The sequence below is a fragment of the Phyllobates terribilis genome, unplaced genomic scaffold, assembly GCF_046119375.1.
Source record: "Phyllobates terribilis strain yellow unplaced genomic scaffold, ASM4611937v1 Scaffold_505__1_contigs__length_1300667, whole genome shotgun sequence".
Classification (NCBI taxonomy): Eukaryota; Metazoa; Chordata; class Amphibia; order Anura; family Dendrobatidae; genus Phyllobates; species Phyllobates terribilis.
In genome coordinates, this window is record NW_027363265.1 from 546,520 (window position 1) to 563,711 (window position 17,192).

Genomic DNA, 17,192 nt, shown 5'->3' on the forward strand with positions numbered 1-17,192 from the left:
AATGTAGTGAATGGACCTATTAAAGTTTTGGGTGTGAAGTTTTCAGAGAGTTTGGATGGGAAAGAAAGTTGGGATGATGCGAAAGGAAAAGTTGAGCAGAAGTTGAATTTTTGGAAATTGAGGAGTTTATCCTTTTTTGGGAAGATTTTAATTGTTAAGAGTGTGGTGTTGCCAATATTTTTATATATTGCGGTAGTATTTCCACCAGGATATATGTGTATGAGAAGCTTGAATAGAATTTTATTTGTTTTTTTGTGGAACTCGAAAATGGAGAGAGCTAGGAGAGAAATTTTGGTTAAAAGAGTGGAAAAAGGTGGTTTGGGTTTTCCGAATTTGGACGTGTTTTTTGGTGTGAATATCGTTGTGTTTGTTTTGAAAGTGATTAGGGCGGATGGAAAGTTTTCATCTATGTGTAGGTATTTATTTGGAGCGTATTTGTTTCGTTTAAAGTGGCAAGAAAGGGATTTGCGATGTCCGATTGCTTTTGAGGTGCCTGTATGGTATGTGTGGGTTTATAAGTTTTTGGTGAGGTATGAACTGTGTGATGCAGATGTGAGATTGCTGGAGAATAAGAAGGCTGTGTATAGGATGATTGAATGTAGAGAGGTAGAATGTGGAATAAATATGGTTAGGGGTGGTGATGTGCAGAAGGTTTGGAAGAAAGTGCGGATGAGTGGTATGACCAACAAACAGAGTGAAGTTGTGTGGCAGTCTTTACATGGAGTATTACCTGTGAGAGAGTTTCAGAGGAATAGAGGTTTGGTGAGGAGTGAAATGTGTCCAAGAAATGGCTGTGGTGGAAGGGAAAGTGTGTTGCATGTTTTTTGGAATTGCCAGTATGCTAGAGATGTGATTGGGAGAATGGGGCCTTTGTGTAAAGAATTGTGTGGTGTGAATTTGTTGTCTTTTGAGTTGTTTATGTTTGGTTTGGGAATATGTGATGGGACGAAGGAAAGAGTCTTGTGGTTGATGCTTGCATGTATAAAGGAAGTGTTATGGGATGTGAGGAATGTGTATGTGTTTAAAAGGAAGGAAATTGCTGTAAAGGATAGTGTGAAGGTGATTTTGGGGAAGATGTATGTGTGTTTCCTATGGGACAAAAAGAGGAGAGGGGAAGTGGATGCGGAGGGAATATGGAAAGTTAAAAAGTGGAGATATATTGTTAGTACCTCTTGATTTTTGTTATTGTTGTTTTGAAATATGAAATAAATATTTCCGATGATGATGGGGACAGCAAATTGCGTATTGGATTTGACGCAGCTGTTTTGATGGAATTTTCCTTTGTCTGGTTTCCATAGACTGTGGAATTTCCTTGTCTGAGGAGAAAAAAGAAAAAAAAAAAAAAAAAAAAAAAAAAAATCTGTTCTTATCAGTTTAATATCTGATACGTCCCCTATCTGGGGACCATATATTAAATGGATTTTTAGAACAGGGAGATGGAAAAAGAGCTTGCTCTGTCCACTCCACGCATTGACCTGGTATTGCAGTATCTCCAGGACCGGTGCACCCCTTCTTTAATGCAGTTTCTAAAATCAGAAAGAATTGAATTCAATGTTTTTTGTTCATTTTGCTTGTTTGTCGGATTTTGGGATGGACTCTTTGGCTTTGCTTTTCTTCTCCTCATTGGATTTTTCATGTTCAAAGTTGCAGAAGCCAGATTACAAGCTCATTTTGGTTCAACTTCAGCAACTGTGCATTGCATTGCCATGTAATGTGATGCAATGCTATCTTTCTAGCTCTCCCTTTTTACTTCCTTTTGGATAAACAGACATATTAGGCAAGCATTTTGGAGCTTTCACCTAAATAACTACAGGTGGTGAGATAAGCTGCACAATATAATTGACCTTTCAGTATATTGTTGCACACACACCATCTATTTAGCAAATGCCCTTGTTATCAACAGCAGCCTTTTAAACTCACCTGAGCTAACAGGTATGTGCGCTGGTTACTCTGCTGCGCTTAAAATTTCTTTTTTGGTTTGCTACAATGCCTTTTCTGAAACGTTGTCTCCTTCTGCTGGAACACTGACTTCTTTCATTTAATGCCTGCAGACTATAAAAGAGAACCCAACCCAAAAAGTTTGGTTGATTAGTCTGTGGCATTCTGTTAAACTGTTGCTTATGGCGGTCTCTGTGAGCTTCTCAGCGACATTCAGCCAGCCAGGTATCCTGCCTGCAGTAGATGGAATGTGGCAATGGAACGCTGGCTGCGCGTGTCATAATAGGCTCTGAGCCTTTATATACCTGTGCACAGCAGCAGCCACCTTCAGTCTGCTGCTGGACAGCCAGCAGCAGCAGCAGCAGGAGAGGTATGTAATCAGGAGCCCTCCTGCTAAGGGTAGACAGCTGCTCGTTCCACCCCACCCCCCGCCTTAATTGGTTCTCCTCCCTTCCAACGGTGTTGAGGCGGGTGGGAACAGCAGGGGGTGAAGGTGCTGTGTTTAAAGAGGTGGAGTTATGCAGATCTAAAACGCGTGGATTGCAGCAGCAGCAAGCCGAAAAGTGCAGGCATGTAAGGGATCTAGAGGTTGACAACATGTCTTCTTAACGGGAGTCCAGGAGCTCATCTCCACAAATGGACTTTTCAGGATCCTTGGGTGGCTCCGTAGTTTGAAACCAATTCTGGTTATCGCTTCTCGGCCTTTTGGTTAAGATCAAGTGTAGTATCTGTTCTTATCAGTTTAATATCTGATACGTCCCCTATCTGGGGACCATATATTAAATGGATTTTTAGAACAGGGAGATGGAAAAAGAGCTTGCTCTGTCCACTCCACGCATTGACCTGGTATTGCAGTATCTCCAGGACCGGTGCACCCCTTCTTTAATGCAGTTTCTAAAATCAGAAAGAATTGAATTCAATGTTTTTTGTTCATTTTGCTTGTTTGTCGGATTTTGGGATGGACTCTTTGCCTTTGCTTTTCTTCTCCTCATTGGATTTTTCATGTTCAAAGTTGCAGAAGCCAGATTACAAGCTCATTTTGGTTCAACTTCAGCAACTGTGCATTGCATTGCCATGTAATGTGATGCAATGCTATCTTTCTAGCTCTCCCTTTTTACTTCCTTTTGGATAAACAGACATATTAGGCAAGCATTTTGGAGCTTTCACCTAAATAACTACAGGTGGTGAGATAAGCTGCACAATATAATTGACCTTTCAGTATATTGTTGCACACACACCATCTATTTAGCAAATTCCCTTGCTATCAACAGCAGCCTTTTAAACTCACCTGAGCTAACAGGTATGTGCGCTGGTTACTCTGCTGCGCTTAAAATTTCTTTTTTGGTTTGCTACAATGCCTTTTCTGAAACGTTGTCTCCTTCTGCTGGAACACTGACTTCTTTCATTTAATGCCTGCAGACTATAAAAGAGAACCCAACCCAAAAAGTTTGGTTGATTAGTCTGTGGCATTCTGTTAAACTGTTGCTTATGGCGGTCTCTGTGAGCTTCTCAGCGACATTCAGCCAGCCAGGTATCCTGCCTGCAGTAGATGGAATGTGGCAATGGAACGCTGGCTGCGCGTGTCATAATAGGCTCTGAGCCTTTATATACCTGTGCACAGCAGCAGCCACCTTCAGTCTGCTGCTGGACAGCCAGCAGCAGCAGCAGGAGAGGTATGTAATCAGGAGCCCTCCTGCTAAGGGTAGACAGCTGCTCGTTCCACCCCACCCCCCGCCTTAATTGGTTCTCCTCCCTTCCAACGGTGTTGAGGCGGGTGGGAACAGCAGGGGGTGAAGGTGCTGTGTTTAAAGAGGTGGAGTTATGCAGATCTAAAACGCGTGGATTGCAGCAGCAGCAAGCCGAAAAGTGCAGGCATGTAAGGGATCTAGAGGTTGACAACATGTCTTCTTAACGGGAGTCCAGGAGCTCATCTCCACAAATGGACTTTTCAGGATCCTTGGGTGGCTCCGTAGTTTGAAACCAATTCTGGTTATCGCTTCTCGGCCTTTTGGCTAAGATCAAGTGTAGTATCTGTTCTTATCAGTTTAATATCTGATACGTCCCCTATCTGGGGACCATATATTAAATGGATTTTTAGAACAGGGAGATGGAAAAAGAGCTTGCTCTGTCCACTCCACGCATTGACCTGGTATTGCAGTATCTCCAGGACCGGTGCACCCCTTCTTTAATGCAGTTTCTAAAATCAGAAAGAATTGAATTCAATGTTTTTTGTTCATTTTGCTTGTTTGTCGGATTTTGGGATGGACTCTTTGGCTTTGCTTTTCTTCTCCTCATTGGATTTTTCATGTTCAAAGTTGCAGAAGCCAGATTACAAGCTCATTTTGGTTCAACTTCAGCAACTGTGCATTGCATTGCCATATAATGTGATGCAATGCTATCTTTCTAGCTCTCCCTTTTTACTTCCTTTTGGATAAACAGACATATTAGGCAAGCATTTTGGAGCTTTCACCTAAATAACTACAGGTGGTGAGATAAGCTGCACAATATAATTGACCTTTCAGTATATTGTTGCACACACACCATCTATTTAGCAAATGCCCTTGTTATCAACAGCAGCCTTTTAAACTCACCTGAGCTAACAGGTATGTGCGCTGGTTACTCTGCTGCGCTTAAAATTTCTTTTTTGGTTTGCTACAATGCCTTTTCTGAAACGTTGTCTCCTTCTGCTGGAACACTGACTTCTTTCATTTAATGCCTGCAGACTATAAAAGAGAACCCAACCCAAAAAGTTTGGTTGATTAGTCTGTGGCATTCTGTTAAACTGTTGCTTATGGCGGTCTCTGTGAGCTTCTCAGCGACATTCAGCCAGCCAGGTATCCTGCCTGCAGTAGATGGAATGTGGCAATGGAACGCTGGCTGCGCGTGTCATAATAGGCTCTGAGCCTTTATATACCTGTGCACAGCAGCAGCCACCTTCAGTCTGCTGCTGGACAGCCAGCAGCAGCAGCAGCAGGAGAGGTATGTAATCAGGAGCCCTCCTGCTAAGGGTAGACAGCTGCTCGTTCCACCCCACCCCCCGCCTTAATTGGTTCTCCTCCCTTCCAACGGTGTTGAGGCGGGTGGGAACAGCAGGGGGTGAAGGTGCTGTGTTTAAAGAGGTGGAGTTATGCAGATCTAAAACGCGTGGATTGCAGCAGCAGCAAGCCGAAAAGTGCAGGCATGTAAGGGATCTAGAGGTTGACAACATGTCTTCTTAACGGGAGTCCAGGAGCTCATCTCCACAAATGGACTTTTCAGGATCCTTGGGTGGCTCCGTAGTTTGAAACCAATTCTGGTTATCGCTTCTCGGCCTTTTGGCTCAGACCTAGTGTTTGGACAAGAGGTTCCTTGTGTACTAGCCCTCGGCCTTCCAGCATCGCCACTTCGGTGGCTTAAGCTGGATGCTGCTATAGGGGGAGAGTGAGGAGGAAACGAGAAGGCGATTCCTGAAGCGACCATGGGTGTCAAGCTTCGTTTTGCTGGGACCGGGGATCCCCGGGTCAAGAATGCTTTCCGTATCGACGTCTCTGAGGAGAAGAAGGACCATTTCTCGTTGTCATACCTGGTCAACGCCATTTTCTATGAAATCCTGAAGATCCAGAAGTCGGAGATCATCTGTTTGCAGGAGTTCAGAAGGGAGCATAGGTACGTCTTGGTGCTTTCTTCTATGGCGGCTTGCCAAAACCTTTTCAAAACTCTTCAAGTCCTTTCAGAGCACCCTCAGCTGGATGGACTTATCTTCACTGTACTCTACTCTAAGGGGGATATCCCGGTGGTAATATTCATGCACAACCCCTTTATCTCCCGGGATGATATCACTGCATTCCTGAGAAGACACTGCATTTTTGTGCAATTCTCCCATAAAATCTTAAATGGAGAAGGGCTGTGGACTGGGAAGTATAAATACTTTGTGAGGTTTGGGATAGACCCTCATGGTCCTGGAGGTATTCACTATCCTCCCCTGAACTTTACAATTGGAAGAGACTCTGGATATCTGTTTTTTCCCGAGGCGCCATTGTTCTGCAGGAGATGCAACATGTTCGGGCATATCCAGGATTTCTGCAAGCAATTGCCAAACTGTAGAAAGTGCAACAAGTACGGTCATCTGGCGAAGGATTGTTCCAACCCGGTGGTATGTGATGCCTGCGGGGAGGAAGGACATGTGATTCGGGATTGTAAGGCTAAAGTCAAGCCTAGGTCCTTCTCCGAAGTGACCAAAGGTAAGCCTACTGTCCCTGCTGTTACCCCACAGGTGACTACTGCAGAGATCAATGCTGAGACGGAGCCCCCTGAGGTTGAAGATCTGGTGGGTGAGGCCCAGAACCTGTTGGACCCTCCAGCCCCTGCTGGGCCAGGTATGGAGATCTCCGAGTTGGATGTGGACCTCCCTCATCAGTCCGAAATATGTGGTGAGGGTGACATGGATGTGTCTCTAGCTCGAACCCCTGCATTGTCCTGGGGTGCTACAGACGAAGAGGTGGCCAGGGATGGTGGCCAAGGAGACTTTACTTCTGGGAGGTCTTTTGATGATGATGATACTCCTGAACTGGCCAATAAAAAACCCAGACGAGAGTACTCACCTGCCAGCGGAGGGTGCGACAGTCCTGCAAGTGACCGCATTTACCCGCAGGATGTCTTCTCCCCTGATGCTCCTTACCTTGGCATCCCTGAGAGCATCAACACCTTTGGGGTGCTTTCCCAGTCTGATGATAATGGATGAGTATGGTGTGATCAACATTGAGTCATGTATTTCTTTTCATTAATTAATGTCTTGCCAATCTGGTTGGGATGTAGTGTCCCTAAATGTAAGGCAGATCAGATCTAAAATCAGAAGAACAACTGTTCTGGACTACCTGAAACATTTAGGTGCTGATGTTTTTTGCCTTCAGGAGTGTGGGATTCAGGATGCTCCTTGTGACAAAGACTGGCCTTACGGACAGCATATCTGGTCAGGGTCTAATCATAATAAAAATGATGGGGTGGGGATATTAGTTGGGAATAAAGAAATCTCTATTGATAGTTATATTGTGGTGGAGGTGGGCCGATGTTTAATTGCATTTTTGAGTTATAGAGGGTGGCGGGTCAGAATTATTAATTTATATTGCCCTACAGGGAAGGAAGAGCGGCTTGCTCTTCTTGAAAAATTAAGTTTTTTTCTTCCAGGGAAATCTCCCACTATTTTTGTTGGGGACGTTAATTGTGTCACAGAAGGAAAGTGTGACATAACAGGAAAGAAATTGTCCCATTTAATTTGTGATTTTTCCTTTTTAGATGCAGCAGTTGTTGTTCTTGGCATGCCACCACCGCCGACATACCATGCTGACCGTGGTGAGATTCATTCCAGAATTGATTTAATGTTATTTTCTAAAAATATGGTATGTTTGGATTTTTCTCAACAAAAGGTACCTTTTTCGGACCATGAATGTTTGAGAGGCGTGTTTTGTGCGAATGGTGACCAAGTGTATGGCGGTGGGGTATGGAAGTTGAATGCAAGGCTGTTAGAGGATGATGAGGTGATGAATGAGTTTAATGTAAAGTATGAAAGATGGAGAATGCGTAAGAAGGATTTTGTGTGTGTTCTTGACTGGTGGGACTGGGTGAAAGTGCAATTTAAAACTTTCTTCAAAAAGTGGGGCTATAGAAAAGCTGCCAGATATAGGAATAGGTTTAATGACCTTAATAGACGGATTGACTGGTTGAGAAAGTGTGTTGCAAGTGGTTTGGAGATGTCTGATCAACTTACTGAGGCTAAGAATGAATTGAAGCGTGTGTTGGATGAGAAAGGAAAGGAAATTATATATCGTACTAAAATTGAGCACCTGGAGAAAAATGAGAAGTGTACGAGGTTCTTTTTTAAAAAAATGAATGGTAGGAAGACTGATATGAATGAGGTTGTGAATGAAAGTGGAACCAACTGTATGGGTGAGGATGTGCTGAAAGAAGTGAATAGGTTTTATAGCAAGTTGTATGATGAGAAATGGATTGACTCTGGGCTTGTGTCATATGTTCTGAATGGTGTGGAGAAAAAACTTGATTCTGAGGAGCGTGATCTATTGTGTGAGGATGTAGTTCTGGATGAAGTGAAGAATGTGGTGTGGAGTGCTAAAAAGAGTAAGACTCCTGGGAAAGATGGTATACCTGTAGAGTTGTATGTGAAAGCATGGGAAGTTTTGGGAACAGATTTGACTGAGGTATGTAAGTATATGTGGGTGAATGGTAGGTTGTGTGAATCAATGAAAGAAGGAGTGGTTGTGCTTGTGTATAAAAAGGGTGAGAGGAAACGTTTGGAAAACTGGAGACCAATAACACTGCTGAATTCGGATTATAAGGTCTACAGTAAGTTACTGGCAAATCGTATGCGTGAAGTGATTGGTAGTGTTGTGGAGGAGGACCAAGTATGTGCAGTGCCTGGAAGAAGTATGAGTGATAACTTGTTATTGTTGAGAGATATGATTGGGGATTGCAAGGATAGAAAGCAGAAATGTATGACTTTAGCTATTGATTTTGAGAAGGCGTTTGACAGGGTTTCGCATGTGTTTTTGTTTAAAGTACTGGAAAGAATGGGGTTTCCTAGAGAATTTGTGAATTGTGTAAAATCATTGTATGATTGTGTGTCAAGTGAGTTCTTGGTTAATGGGTGGCTGTGTGACAAAGTGAAGATTAGGTCAGGAGTAAGGCAGGGGTGTCCTATGTCCCCCGTCTTATTTGTATGTGTAATAGAACCATTGTTATGTTTGATTAGACGGGATAAAATGATGAGAGGTTTGTTGGTGCCTGGTAGTGGTGGTAAGCATGTGAAAGTGTTAGGTTATATGGATGATGTTGTGGTTGTGAGTGAAAGTATGGCTTCTTTGAGTAGAATTAAATTGCTTTTGGATTTTTTTGTTGGTGCGTCTGGTTTTAGGGTAAATTGGAATAAATGTAGTTTTAAATGTTTTGGAGATAGTAGTATTCGTATGGATGGTGTAAAGTGTGAAGAGGGTGCAATCAAGATTTTGGGCGTATTATTTAATGATGACTTAAAAGGGAATGAAAGTTGGGAAGAGTGTGGTATGCGGGTTGAACGTAAATTGAATTTTTGGCGAATGAGAGAATTGACTCTGCGTGGTAAGGTGTTAATTATCAAAGCAGTGATTCTCCCTATCCTGCTTTATGTGGCGACTGTTTTTCCTTCTCCTTACAGGAAAATTAAGAGAATAGAGAAGTTGGTATTCACATTCCTGTGGTGTAGTAAGATGGAGAAGTTGAAGCGGGAGAGCCTTTTTAAGGCTTGTCAGCATGGTGGGCTGGCCTTTCCCAATATTGAAGTTTTTTTAGGCCTTAATTATATTAAGACTGTGGTTATTTTGCTGGGTAAAGGCAATAAAGGTGCTTTTATGGCTAATTATTCTGCTGGATGGATGTTGTATGGGTTATGCTGGAGGAAGAGAGATGCGAGTGTGCCTGTGGCCTTTAAGTGTCCTGTTTGGTATGAGGTGATTGAGAAATTTGTGAGAAAGCATGATTTGTTGAGTGTGGGAATGAATGATTTTAGAATGACCAAGAATGTGGTGAAAAGAATGAGTGCAAATGAGGTAGAGTGTAATATTGTTGGGCTGAGAGGGAATGAGGTTTCAGATGCATGGAAGAAGTTAGATACGTATGGGATGTCAAACAAACAGGAGGATGTTGTGTGGATGACTTTACATAATATTTTACCTGTGAGAGAAGTGCAGAAGAAAAGAGAGTTGATAAGAACAGATGTGTGTCCGAGAGTGGGATGTGGTGGTTGTGAGACTGTCAGGCATTTATGTGGGATTGTGAGTACGCGTACAGTGTGTGGAAGTGTGTAGGTGGATTGTGTAAGGGTTTAGCAGGCGTGAATTTTGTGGATTGGCGTGTGGCGATGTTTGGAATTGGTGCGTGTAGTCGGTCTAAAGATAGAATTTTATGGTTGATAATGGCTTGTGTGAAAGAGAGTTTGTGGGATGCAAGGAACCTTGGACTTTTCAAAAGGAAATCTTTATCAGTGAATGAATGTGTTAGACTTATTCTTTCAAGACTATATTTGATATATAAGTTGGACAGCAGAGGCGGTGGTGGCACAGATGCCGAAGGGATTTGGAAATTTAAAAAGTGGCATTACCTTATCAAATACCAGTGATTTTTTTCTTTGTGATTCCTTGAAGTTTCTGCATTTGTGTTACGTAAAGGATGTTCCCTTGTGATTATATTTCGTCTTATACTACTGCTAAATAAATAGAACCATGATGATGAGAAGTTTTAAGTAGCAAATTTTGGAGAAATTCATACTGTTTGCTAAAAAACTAAACTGAATGGTTTAAAAAAAAAAAAAAAAAAAAAAAAAATCTGTTCTTATCAGTTTAATATCTGATACGTCCCCTATCTGGGGACCATATATTAAATGGATTTTTAGAACAGGGAGATGGAAAAAGAGCTTGCTCTGTCCACTCCACGCATTGACCTGGTATTGCAGTATCTCCAGGACCGGTGCACCCCTTCTTTAATGCAGTTTCTAAAATCAGAAAGAATTGAATTCAATGTTTTTTGTTCATTTTGCTTGTTTGTCGGATTTTGGGATGGACTCTTTGGCTTTGCTTTTCTTCTCCTCATTGGATTTTTCATGTTCAAAGTTGCAGAAGCCAGATTACAAGCTCATTTTGGTTCAACTTCAGCAACTGTGCATTGCATTGCCATGTAATGTGATGCAATGCTATCTTTCTAGCTCTCCCTTTTTACTTCCTTTTGGATAAACAGACATATTAGGCAAGCATTTTGGAGCTTTCACCTAAATAACTACAGGTGGTGAGATAAGCTGCACAATATAATTGACCTTTCAGTATATTGTTGCACACACACCATCTATTTAGCAAATGCCCTTGTTATCAACAGCAGCCTTTTAAACTCACCTGAGCTAACAGGTATGTGCGCTGGTTACTCTGCTGCGCTTAAAATTTCTTTTTTGGTTTGCTACAATGCCTTTTCTGAAACGTTGTCTCCTTCTGCTGGAACACTGACTTCTTTCATTTAATGCCTGCAGACTATAAAAGAGAACCCAACCCAAAAAGTTTGGTTGATTAGTCTGTGGCATTCTGTTAAACTGTTGCTTATGGCGGTCTCTGTGAGCTTCTCAGCGACATTCAGCCAGCCAGGTATCCTGCCTGCAGTAGATGGAATGTGGCAATGGAACGCTGGCTGCGCGTGTCATAATAGGCTCTGAGCCTTTATATACCTGTGCACAGCAGCAGCCACCTTCAGTCTGCTGCTGGACAGCCAGCAGCAGCAGCAGCAGGAGAGGTATGTAATCAGGAGCCCTCCTGCTAAGGGTAGACAGCTGCTCGTTCCACCCCACCCCCCGCCTTAATTGGTTCTCCTCCCTTCCAACGGTGTTGAGGCGGGTGGGAACAGCAGGGGGTGAAGGTGCTGTGTTTAAAGAGGTGGAGTTATGCAGATCTAAAACGCGTGGATTGCAGCAGCAGCAAGCCGAAAAGTGCAGGCATGTAAGGGATCTAGAGGTTGACAACATGTCTTCTTAACGGGAGTCCAGGAGCTCATCTCCACAAATGGACTTTTCAGGATCCTTGGGTGGCTCCGTAGTTTGAAACCAATTCTGGTTATCGCTTCTCGGCCTTTTGGCTAAGATCAAGTGTAGTATCTGTTCTTATCAGTTTAATATCTGATACGTCCCCTATCTGGGGACCATATATTAAATGGATTTTTAGAACAGGGAGATGGAAAAAGAGCTTGCTCTGTCCACTCCACGCATTGACCTGGTATTGCAGTATCTCCAGGACCGGTGCACCCCTTCTTTAATGCAGTTTCTAAAATCAGAAAGAATTGAATTCAATGTTTTTTGTTCATTTTGCTTGTTTGTCGGATTTTGGGATGGACTCTTTGGCTTTGCTTTTCTTCTCCTCATTGGATTTTTCATGTTCAAAGTTGCAGAAGCCAGATTACAAGCTCATTTTGGTTCAACTTCAGCAACTGTGCATTGCATTGCCATGTAATGTGATGCAATGCTATCTTTCTAGCTCTCCCTTTTTACTTCCTTTTGGATAAACAGACATATTAGGCAAGCATTTTGGAGCTTTCACCTAAATAACTACAGGTGGTGAGATAAGCTGCACAATATAATTGACCTTTCAGTATATTGTTGCACACACACCATCTATTTAGCAAATGCCCTTGTTATCAACAGCAGCCTTTTAAACTCACCTGAGCTAACAGGTATGTGCGCTGGTTACTCTGCTGCGCTTAAAATTTCTTTTTTGGTTTGCTACAATGCCTTTTCTGAAACGTTGTCTCCTTCTGCTGGAACACTGACTTCTTTCATTTAATGCCTGCAGACTATAAAAGAGAACCCAACCCAAAAAGTTTGGTTGATTAGTCTGTGGCATTCTGTTAAACTGTTGCTTATGGCGGTCTCTGTGAGCTTCTCAGCGACATTCAGCCAGCCAGGTATCCTGCCTGCAGTAGATGGAATGTGGCAATGGAACGCTGGCTGCGCGTGTCATAATAGGCTCTGAGCCTTTATATACCTGTGCACAGCAGCAGCCACCTTCAGTCTGCTGCTGGACAGCCAGCAGCAGCAGCAGCAGGAGAGGTATGTAATCAGGAGCCCTCCTGCTAAGGGTAGACAGCTGCTCGTTCCACCCCACCCCCCGCCTTAATTGGTTCTCCTCCCTTCCAACGGTGTTGAGGCGGGTGGGAACAGCAGGGGGTGAAGGTGCTGTGTTTAAAGAGGTGGAGTTATGCAGATCTAAAACGCGTGGATTGCAGCAGCAGCAAGCCGAAAAGTGCAGGCATGTAAGGGATCTAGAGGTTGACAACATGTCTTCTTAACGGGAGTCCAGGAGCTCATCTCCACAAATGGACTTTTCAGGATCCTTGGGTGGCTCCGTAGTTTGAAACCAATTCTGGTTATCGCTTCTCGGCCTTTTGGCTAAGATCAAGTGTAGTATCTGTTCTTATCAGTTTAATATCTGATACGTCCCCTATCTGGGGACCATATATTAAATGGATTTTTAGAACAGGGAGATGGAAAAAGAGCTTGCTCTGTCCACTCCACGCATTGACCTGGTATTGCAGTATCTCCAGGACCGGTGCACCCCTTCTTTAATGCAGTTTCTAAAATCAGAAAGAATTGAATTCAATGTTTTTTGTTCATTTTGCTTGTTTGTCGGATTTTGGGATGGACTCTTTGGCTTTGCTTTTCTTCTCCTCATTGGATTTTTCATGTTCAAAGTTGCAGAAGCCAGATTACAAGCTCATTTTGGTTCAACTTCAGCAACTGTGCATTGCATTGCCATGTAATGTGATGCAATGCTATCTTTCTAGCTCTCCCTTTTTACTTCCTTTTGGATAAACAGACATATTAGGCAAGCATTTTGGAGCTTTCACCTAAATAACTACAGGTGGTGAGATAAGCTGCACAATATAATTGACCTTTCAGTATATTGTTGCACACACACCATCTATTTAGCAAATGCCCTTGTTATCAACAGCAGCCTTTTAAACTCACCTGAGCTAACAGATATGTGCGCTGGTTACTCTGCTGCGCTTAAAATTTCTTTTTTGGTTTGCTACAATGCCTTTTCTGAAACGTTGTCTCCTTCTGCTGGAACACTGACTTCTTTCATTTAATGCCTGCAGACTATAAAAGAGAACCCAACCCAAAAAGTTTGGCTGATTAGTCTGTGGCATTCTGTTAAACTGTTGCTTATGGCGGTCTCTGTGAGCTTCTCAGCGACATTCAGCCAGCCAGGTATCCTGCCTGCAGTAGATGGAATGTGGCAATGGAACGCTGGCTGCGCGTGTCATAATAGGCTCTGAGCCTTTATATACCTGTGCACAGCAGCAGCCACCTTCAGTCTGCTGCTGGACAGCCAGCAGCAGCAGCAGCAGGAGAGGTATGTAATCAGGAGCCCTCCTGCTAAGGGTAGACAGCTGCTCGTTCCACCCCACCCCCCGCCTTAATTGGTTCTCCTCCCTTCCAACGGTGTTGAGGCGGGTGGGAACAGCAGGGGGTGAAGGTGCTGTGTTTAAAGAGGTGGAGTTATGCAGATCTAAAACGCGTGGATTGCAGCAGCAGCAAGCCGAAAAGTGCAGGCATGTAAGGGATCTAGAGGTTGACAACATGTCTTCTTAACGGGAGTCCAGGAGCTCATCTCCACAAATGGACTTTTCAGGATCCTTGGGTGGCTCCGTAGTTTGAAACCAATTCTGGTTATCGCTTCTCGGCCTTTTGGCTAAGATCAAGTGTAGTATCTGTTCTTATCAGTTTAATATCTGATACGTCCCCTATCTGGGGACCATATATTAAATGGATTTTTAGAACAGGGAGATGGAAAAAGAGCTTGCTCTGTCCACTCCACGCATTGACCTGGTATTGCAGTATCTCCAGGACCGGTGCACCCCTTCTTTAATGCAGTTTCTAAAATCAGAAAGAATTGAATTCAATGTTTTTTGTTCATTTTGCTTGTTTGTCGGATTTGGGGATGGACTCTTTGGCTTTGCTTTTCTTCTCCTCATTGGATTTTTCATGTTCAAAGTTGCAGAAGCCAGATTACAAGCTCATTTTGGTTCAACTTCAGCAACTTTGCATTGCATTGCCATGTAATGTGATGCAATGCTATCTTTCTAGCTCTCCCTTTTTACTTCCTTTTGGATAAACAGACATATTAGGCAAGCATTTTGGAGCTTTCACCTAAATAACTACAGGTGGTGAGATAAGCTGCACAATATAATTGACCTTTCAGTATATTGTTGCACACACACCATCTATTTAGCAAATGCCCTTGTTATCAACAGCAGCCTTTTAAACTCACCTGAGCTAACAGGTATGTGCGCTGGTTACTCTGCTGCGCTTAAAATTTCTTTTTTGGTTTGCTACAATGCCTTTTCTGAAACGTTGTCTCCTTCTGCTGGAACACTGACTTCTTTCATTTAATGCCTGCAGACTATAAAAGAGAACCCAACCCAAAAAGTTTGGTTGATTAGTCTGTGGCATTCTGTTAAACTGTTGCTTATGGCGGTCTCTGTGAGCTTCTCAGCGACATTCAGCCAGCCAGGTATCCTGCCTGCAGTAGATGGAATGTGGCAATGGAACGCTGGCTGCGCGTGTCATAATAGGCTCTGAGCCTTTATATACCTGTGCACAGCAGCAGCCACCTTCAGTCTGCTGCTGGACAGCCAGCAGCAGCAGCAGCAGGAGAGGTATGTAATCAGGAGCCCTCCTGCTAAGGGTAGACAGCTGCTCGTTCCACCCCACCCCCCGCCTTAATTGGTTCTCCTCCCTTCCAACGGTGTTGAGGCGGGTGGGAACAGCAGGGGGTGAAGGTGCTGTGTTTAAAGAGGTGGAGTTATGCAGATCTAAAACGCGTGGATTGCAGCAGCAGCAAGCCGAAAAGTGCAGGCATGTAAGGGATCTAGAGGTTGACAACATGTCTTCTTAACGGGAGTCCAGGAGCTCATCTCCACAAATGGACTTTTCAGGATCCTTGGGTGGCTCCGTAGTTTGAAACCAATTCTGGTTATCGCTTCTCGGCCTTTTGGCTCAGACCTAGTGTTTGGACAAGAGGTTCCTTGTGTACTAGCCCTCGGCCTTCCAGCATCGCCACTTCGGTGGCTTAAGCTGGATGCTGCTATAGGGGGAGAGTGAGGAGGAAACGAGAAGGCGATTCCTGAAGCGACCATGGGTGTCAAGCTTCGTTTTGCTGGGACCGGGGATCCCCGGGTCAAGAATGCTTTCCGTATCGACGTCTCTGAGGAGAAGAAGGACCATTTCTCGTTGTCATACCTGGTCAACGCCATTTTCTATGAAATCCTGAAGATCCAGAAGTCGGAGATCATCTGTTTGCAGGAGTTCAGAAGGGAGCATAGGTACGTCTTGGTGCTTTCTTCTATGGCGGCTTGCCAAAACCTTTTCAAAACTCTTCAAGTCCTTTCAGAGCACCCTCAGCTGGATGGACTTATCTTCACTGTACTCTACTCTAAGGGGGATATCCCGGTGGTAATATTCATGCACAACCCCTTTATCTCCCGGGATGATATCACTGCATTCCTGAGAAGACACTGCATTTTTGTGCAATTCTCCCATAAAATCTTAAATGGAGAAGGGCTGTGGACTGGGAAGTATAAATACTTTGTGAGGTTTGGGATAGACCCTCATGGTCCTGGAGGTATTCACTATCCTCCCCTGAACTTTACAATTGGAAGAGACTCTGGATATCTGTTTTTTCCCGAGGCGCCATTGTTCTGCAGGAGATGCAACATGTTCGGGCATATCCAGGATTTCTGCAAGCAATTGCCAAACTGTAGAAAGTGCAACAAGTACGGTCATCTGGCGAAGGATTGTTCCAACCCGGTGGTATGTGATGCCTGCGGGGAGGAAGGACATGTGATTCGGGATTGTAAGGCTAAAGTCAAGCCTAGGTCCTTCTCCGAAGTGACCAAAGGTAAGCCTACTGTCCCTGCTGTTACCCCACAGGTGACTACTGCAGAGATCAATGCTGAGACGGAGCCCCCTGAGGTTGAAGATCTGGTGGGTGAGGCCCAGAACCTGTTGGACCCTCCGGCCCCTGCTGGGCCAGGTATGGAGATCTCCGAGTTGGATGTGGACCTCCCTCATCAGTCCGAAATATGTGGTGAGGGTGACATGGATGTGTCTCTAGCTCGAACCCCTGCATTGTCCTGGGGTGCTACAGACGAAGAGGTGGCCAGGGATGGTGGCCAAGGAGACTTTACTTCTGGGAGGTCTTTTGATGATGATGATACTCCTGAACTGGCCAATAAAAAACCCAGACGAGAGTACTCACCTGCCAGCGGAGGGTGCGACAGTCCTGCAAGTGACCGCATTTACCCGCAGGATGTCTTCTCCCCTGATGCTCCTTACCTTGGCATCCCTGAGAGCATCAACACCTTTGGGGTGCTTTCCCAGTCTGATGATAATGGATGAGTATGGTGTGATCAACATTGAGTCATGTATTTCTTTTCATTAATTAATGTCTTGCCAATCTGGTTGGGATGTAGTGTCCCTAAATGTAAGGCAGATCAGATCTAAAATCAGAAGAACAACTGTTCTGGACTACCTGAAACATTTAGGTGCTGATGTTTTTTGCCTTCAGGAGTGTGGGATTCAGGATGCTCCTTGTGACAAAGACTGGCCTTACGGACAGCATATCTGGTCAGGGTCTAATCATAATAAAAATGATGGGGTGGGGATATTAGTTGGGAATAAAGAAATCTCTATTGAT

At 43.9% G+C, this 17,192-nt stretch overlaps 5 non-coding genes and 2 pseudogenes across 5 annotated transcripts; all 7 read left to right on the top strand.

Moving 5' to 3' along the window:
- Positions 1-1,307: 1,307 nt before the first annotated feature.
- Positions 1,308-1,512, top strand: LOC141231444 (U2 spliceosomal RNA; annotated as a pseudogene).
- A 1,115-nt stretch (positions 1,513-2,627) lies between these two features.
- Positions 2,628-2,818, top strand: LOC141231338 (U2 spliceosomal RNA). Its single transcript, XR_012297750.1, has one exon. It is a non-coding gene; the product is annotated as a U2 spliceosomal RNA (small nuclear RNA).
- Positions 2,819-3,930: 1,112 nt separating this feature from the next.
- Positions 3,931-4,121, top strand: LOC141230997 (U2 spliceosomal RNA). The gene has a single exon (XR_012297414.1). It is a non-coding gene; the product is annotated as a U2 spliceosomal RNA (small nuclear RNA).
- A 6,105-nt stretch (positions 4,122-10,226) lies between these two features.
- Positions 10,227-10,439, top strand: LOC141231451 (U2 spliceosomal RNA; annotated as a pseudogene).
- Positions 10,440-11,554: 1,115 nt separating this feature from the next.
- Positions 11,555-11,745, top strand: LOC141230998 (U2 spliceosomal RNA). The gene has a single exon (XR_012297415.1). It is a non-coding gene; the product is annotated as a U2 spliceosomal RNA (small nuclear RNA).
- Positions 11,746-12,860: 1,115 nt separating this feature from the next.
- LOC141230999 (U2 spliceosomal RNA) lies at positions 12,861-13,051 on the top strand. Its single transcript, XR_012297416.1, has one exon. It is a non-coding gene; the product is annotated as a U2 spliceosomal RNA (small nuclear RNA).
- A 1,115-nt stretch (positions 13,052-14,166) lies between these two features.
- LOC141231000 (U2 spliceosomal RNA) lies at positions 14,167-14,357 on the top strand. The gene has a single exon (XR_012297417.1). It is a non-coding gene; the product is annotated as a U2 spliceosomal RNA (small nuclear RNA).
- Positions 14,358-17,192: the final 2,835 nt, after the last annotated feature.